This window comes from Peromyscus eremicus, chromosome 5 (assembly GCF_949786415.1).
Source record: "Peromyscus eremicus chromosome 5, PerEre_H2_v1, whole genome shotgun sequence".
Lineage (NCBI taxonomy): Eukaryota > Metazoa > Chordata > Mammalia > Rodentia > Cricetidae > Peromyscus > Peromyscus eremicus.
In genome coordinates, this window is record NC_081420.1 from 115330791 (window position 1) to 115337176 (window position 6386).

Below are 6386 nucleotides of genomic sequence, written 5' to 3' on the forward strand. Positions count from 1 at the left end.
AGGGGACCAGTGAGTAACATCCTTGACTTTTCTTCCCAACCTTGTAAGTAGTTGAGAAATGAGAAAATAGATAAGTAAAGATCAGCTTGTCTTCAATTTCCTACTGAGAAAAGTTATGACAGACCTCTCTATAGGTCTGTGACCAAGTGGACATTTCACACTTCACCTCTGAGTTACAGAAACAATGTCTCCTTGTTCCAGCACAGACTCTCTGCTGAGAGAAAGAGGCTGCCCTATGACATAGGACCTGGAAGAGCGCATTAGATCCTCCAAGGGGGCTGGTTCTGAAAAAGATTGAGGAAAATAGCAGAGACAGTCAGCCTGGCTGCAGGTTAATGGGTCAGTCAGCTTTTCTGCTGTTCTAGGAAGCTGTAAGCAAGGGGTAGGTAAAAGCCCAGAGTATAGTTCCTGCTTCTCCTAGAGAAATTTGCTTTCCTCCCCAGGAAATATGAAAAAGGAAGGACCTGGTATCCTCCCAACACCTATGAAGTTATTTGAGGTTTTAATTAAATGTTGTAAGGCAGGGAAATCCTGCACTTTCATTGAACTGAAATATGGTCAATAATTATTTCAATTTGTTGTCTCTGGAGATGTGGTTTTCAGCTTCCAGAGGAATGAGTGTTTTTGGTTAAGCATTCTTTGTAATAGCTAGAAAGCATGTATGTCATAGTTATGGCAGGAATAGGTTTAAAAGATGGGTTGAGGGCACATAAACTGTTGAGATTTTGAAAGTTTCAGAACTGACATTTCAGATTTTCATGGTATTTAAAATAGGGTTCTAAAGCTGAGATTTTATTTCATCTACCAAGTGGGATTAATAACATCACTTTCCAAAGTATTATGATGGGACTGAAATGAGTTAATCTTGTGAACATGGTTGACTTGGAGCCATCCATATAAATAAAGGCTCAGGAGGGCTTGTCTACTGGGGGTCCTTGCTTGAAGCCTTCATTTTTGACAGAAGGGAAGTCCTTGTCCCCATGGCCTGGAAGTAGCTTCTCTTTCCTCCTTGACATCCTCAGTTTTAAGATATTTCCATGTACCTTTGGGACTTGCCTGCTGTGGCAACTTCCCGTTCTAGCCAGTGAAGAGCAGATTCTTGTTTATTGGCAAAGCTGTCACCATTTAATTGATACTGGCTTCTTTTTTCTGTGTTTTTTTGAGACGAGATTTCTCTGTGTAACCTTGGCTGTCCTAGAACTCAGAGATCCACCTGCCTCTGCCTTCCAAGTGGTGCGATTAAAGGCATGCACCACCACCACCACCAGGCTTGGTATTGGATTTTAACTTGCACAAGTAACCTTTTTAACTGTGATGAAGCTACAGGATACCAGGTTATTGGGTATGCTTCTCTAAACTATCATGAAGCTGTTTCAGTGCTTATAATATAGTATATAGCTGCCTATATATAGTATAATGCACAGCTGCCTATAGAACAGAGTACAGTGTCTATATCAGCATCTCCTTCCATTGGGATAATTTTTTTAGTGGCATCATTGTTTTGCTTTGTTTGGCCTTGTTTTTCCCCACCTGAAATCTGAGAGGTTATAATTATATTACTTTCCCCCATTTCCTGGGAAATTCTTGATACTGCTTTTAATGCTTAAATGTTCTAACTCAAGGTGTTCCTGTGAGGTTCTCTTTATTCTGAGTCATGAGTTTGCCATGAATTTGAGGCCAGCCTGGGCTGTATAGTGAAACTCTGTTACAAACCAAACCAAACCTAAAGCAAAACAAAACAGTAATGAAATTTTATAGGGAGCCAAAACAGTCTTACTTTTTTAAAGATGTATTTGTTTTGCATCTATAGTTAAATTGTGGTTGCCTTAAATACATTTGTGCCTCCAAAAGTGCCTCACATATGTATGCATATATTTTTCAATATGTATTCATGTGAACATACTTTTAGCCATAAGAAAAAATGATTACATAGTAGACTAAGTAGATAATTCAGATAACAAGATGTTTCTTGAGGGCTAGTTCAGGTCCACTACCTAAGGTCTATCTTAGTATCAGCAAGGGGTAGGACACATCAGGACATGTGAGAACAGTTTCTTACGGTTTCGTTTAAGTGTTCCATCACCAATAGGTTTGTTCTGTTAGAAGTTTCAGACTGTCTTTTTCTGGTCAGGTGTGTTGTGGATGTCCTTAACATAAACCTCCTCTTGTGATAATGAGCCAGTAATGTGGGCAGGTAATCACTTAAGCAAAGGCCATAGGGACTCTGTGAGCTGAGGGTGACAGCCACCATCTAATGTGCAAAATATGTACTAAATTTTTTATTATAAATTAAAAAAATTAACCAGGGAATAATTTGAAAAATTAAAAATTATGAAGATTGCTGTTTTTTCCTCTCAATAATATTTAATTTATGTTATAATTATTAATTTTAAAACAATGAGTTATATGGGCTTTGTTTTGATATTGTTTTTCTGATAAAATATGATGGTATAGTAAAAAGAAATCCTTTATATGACTTTTATAGCTTGATTGTGCCCACACAAATTATTGAAATTTTTATAGTTTTTTGTTTGTTGGGGTAAGGTCTTACACTGTAGCCCAGGCTGGCTTTGAGTTTGTGGTAACCCACTTGCCTCAGCTTCCTGAGTGCTTGGATTACAGGTGTGAGCCAGCACAACTGCCTTTCCAGGAGTTGATTGAGCTCTCTGATGCTTATACCACATTTAGAAGCTCTAATCGTGTTTTGTGGTCATGTTATTTTCTCTTCCTTGTTGAAGTTCTGATTTCTAGATTTTCAGATACGAAGTGGTGTTGCTGATGGTTGAAATCAGTGGTTCTCAACCTTTCTAATGCTGCAACACTGTAATGCAGTTCTTCATGTTATGCTGACCCTCAACCATAAAATTGCTTTTGTTGCTACTTCATAACTGTAATTTTGCTACTGTTATGAATCATAATTTAAATGTCTGATACGCAGGATGTATTTTCTTTGTTACAAAGTGAACATAATTAAAGCATAGAGATTAATCACAAAACAAATTGTGAAATATTTATTTCTAATTACAAATAAATTAACTTTTTTCTTGCAGCATTGGTGTCGCAATGGGTAACAGTCTTCATGTAACAACAGCAAACCGCATCGCTACATGTTGTGACAGTATGGGTAAAAAGCAAAAGTCACTGTGGAGGCTGAGCTTGCTTCTTTCTCACCAGATCAGAAATTCTAAGGCAGTCTTTGCAAGAGCACAGCAAAGATCCTCTTCTACAACAAGTCTACCTTCGTATTAGACTCTCTAACCAGCAAGCTGAATAACCCTGTTTCACCAAGATATGTTGTTGGAAGAGGAAGAGAAGGCACAACACAGCCTCGGACAGAATGGGATATGACTACTAACACTTGATTCAGAATCTTCTAACTGGCATCGTAGAGAAATAAGTTCTCACTGCATTGCTGTGGAATAGTCCTTTACACTGTGTGATTATATGATAATGTGATTGGTTTAATAAAGAAGGTGAAGCTGGGCAGTGGTGGCACATGCCTTTAATCCCAGCACTTGGGAGGTAGAGGCAGGTGGATCTCTGTGAGTTTGAGGCCAGCCTGGACTGCAGAGTGAGTTCCAGGAAAGGCGCAAAGCTACACAGAGAAACCCTGTCTCGAAAATCCAAAAAAAAAAAAAAAAAAAAAAAAAAAAAAAGGGAAGCTGACTGGCCAATAGCTGAACAGAATAAGGTTATGCAGGAGAGCCAGACTGGGAGAATGCTTGGGAGCAAGAAGGATGGGGTCTGGAGTTGCCAGCCAGATGCAGAGGGAGCAGGAGATGAACTTGCAATGTTAATAAAGGCACTGCCACATGGCAGAGTGTAAATAAAAAAATATGGGTTAACTTAAAACATAAGAGCTAGTTAGTAGTAAGCTTGAGCTATTGACTGAGCATTTATAATTAATATAAGACTCTCTTGTGGTTATTTGGGAAGCAACTTCCAGGACAGGAAAACTCTGACTGCAAATGGTAGTCAATGTCCATGGCAATGTACATCCACATAAGGACTGAAAAAGCTTAACAAAAAAAGGCTCTAAACACACAAAAATGGAGCCAGACTCAATTTCCTACTCTGGTGTCTCTTATGCTAGCTGTGGTACAGAGACATATCTCCTGGCAGCTGCCAATATGCCATGAGCTAAGTCACAAGGAGGCTTCCCACAGTCTCTCACATGGGCCATGGTGGAGAGAGGTGTCTTCCAGCTGCACATTTTATGACAGGTTTAGGGTTTTGCTAATGCAGACAAAAAAGGTTACAGATATGCAGTAAAGATAGATTCATATGGAAAAGCCTCTAAATGGGTTACAGTGAGTATAAAAGTATACATAGGTTTGGGAGAGAAAAGAGAAGGTATAGACAGTCATAAAAAACATATAGTTTTAAAATAATAAAATGAAATCTTTAAAAAGAGAGTAAAGTAATATAAAAGAAAAAAGCCACACAAATATGAAAAATACACAAAGTCCAGATCCTATATGTTATTGTGTTATCTTTAATTTTTTTGTCTGCTAAGAGACACTGGATTATGAAAGCTGATAGATTAAACCAACCTATATATCTAAAAAATATCTTGACTTCAAAATTTAAGTCAAAAGGTGTGCTACTTTGGGGGAGAGGTTTTGCTTTTATTTCCACAGGAAATGAGAAGCTGTGGATTCATTCTGGGTTAAAGAAAATCAGGTTTGATCAAGGAAGACCCCCTGAAAATTCTGACTACAAACATAAGGAAATAAACCTAGAAGAACTACAAACACATGATGTATATTTTACCTGCTCAAACATAAAACAAAAAATCATCTTTGGCTGACTTGTGTACAATGTACAGTCTATACTTGTATTAATAAAAATATATGCTACCTTTAAAAGTTTATATATTTTTCAAAATAAGGAGACCAAACACCAATGAAAATTGATGGCCCAGGCAATCCAGCATTTCAAAATGCCTCTGTTACAATCTCCTCAGAATTTTGCATCCAGAACAGCTTCAAGGCTGTTGGCTGAGATGATACAGCCTCACAGAATACTCCAGTCAGGACTTGAGCATAATTCCTAGATTTTCTCAGGGTCCCCCAAGATAAAAGCACCCAAAAAACAACAGGAAGCAGTTTAGAGAACTATACTCACATTCCCAAAAGATGGGTTATGGATATTTATTATCATTTAAGGAGGTGGTTGGTTATAAATTGTTATTGGTCATAGTCAAGAAAAAACCTAAACAAAGGAGTTAAATTCAAATATTTCTTCCTAAAGGAAAAAAGGGGGATAGGATATAGAAATGATAGGATAAAAGGGTAGATTATTGAATCTACTTTGTTCTAAAAAACACCTATTAATCTCAAAATATTTTACATCGGTATGGATTTTAGTTTATTGTTACAAAGTTTATTTCTTTTATACTGTGTGTATGTTTCTACTCTTGTTTGGGGTATTGTGCTTATGCAACTCATTAAAAATATAATATATAATTAAGCAATACAAATAATAGTCACCTATAATAGTCAAACTTGTAGTCATGTTAGGTATGTTTTCTAGGTCATACACAGATATATTTAGATAGGTAGATGGTCTTCAAACACTTAAAGACCTATAGAATATCCATTTAATATATTTAATAACTTAAGGCTTTTCATGACAGTGAGACAAGTCTGCTCCTGGCAGCACCAATCTACTTCAGAGAAGATGGTGGGCATCAAAGAAATTCAGTATGGAGTTTGTTTTCTTTATGGCAAAAGCTAGCCATGTGGCCAAAGAAACTGCCCTTGCCTCAATTGCTGACAGTATACTGTCTAAATTGGACCAGCAGAACATAAAAAAAGGCAACTGCCAAACTTTGCCAAGACGAGGTAGGACAATCCATCAAAGTTCCCTGCTTCTCAGAAAAGTCTGTTAGATATTCTAAGCCTGCAGGCTGAAGATGGATGCCCCAATGTTACCAAAGAACCTAGGGTGGTTGTTCAGGCAGCCAGATGTCCTTGTCATTAGGTAACATTTAAATTTTCTGGGGTCTTTGATGGAGTTGAAGACTAGATAGTTATAATTATAGTTTTCCTTAGTTATGATAAAAAGATAAATTAGGTATAAAACTTTAGACTCATCTGCCTCTGCCTCCCAAGTGCTGGGATTAAAGGTGTGCACCACCACCACCACTTTGTGAGTTCGAGGCCAGCCTGGTCTACAGAGCGAGATGCAGGAAAGGCACAAAGCTACACAGAGAAACCCTGTCTCAAAAAACAAAAACAAAAACAAACAAACAAACAAACAAAAAACAGCAAAAAACCCCCACAAAAGACTTTAGACTCACAAAGATAAAATAGATAACTGAATATTTTCTCTAATTTTGCCAAATACAAATAGGCTGGATACTGTAACTGTAACTCTTACTC

The 6386-nt window shown here is 37.5% G+C and overlaps 1 non-coding gene across 1 annotated transcript; it reads left to right on the forward strand.

The window, feature by feature from the left end:
- Nucleotides 1–1033: 1033 nt before the first annotated feature.
- LOC131912136 (small nucleolar RNA SNORA24) lies at nt 1034–1158 on the forward strand. Its single transcript, XR_009379543.1, has one exon. It is a non-coding gene; the product is annotated as a small nucleolar RNA SNORA24 (small nucleolar RNA).
- Nucleotides 1159–6386: the final 5228 nt, after the last annotated feature.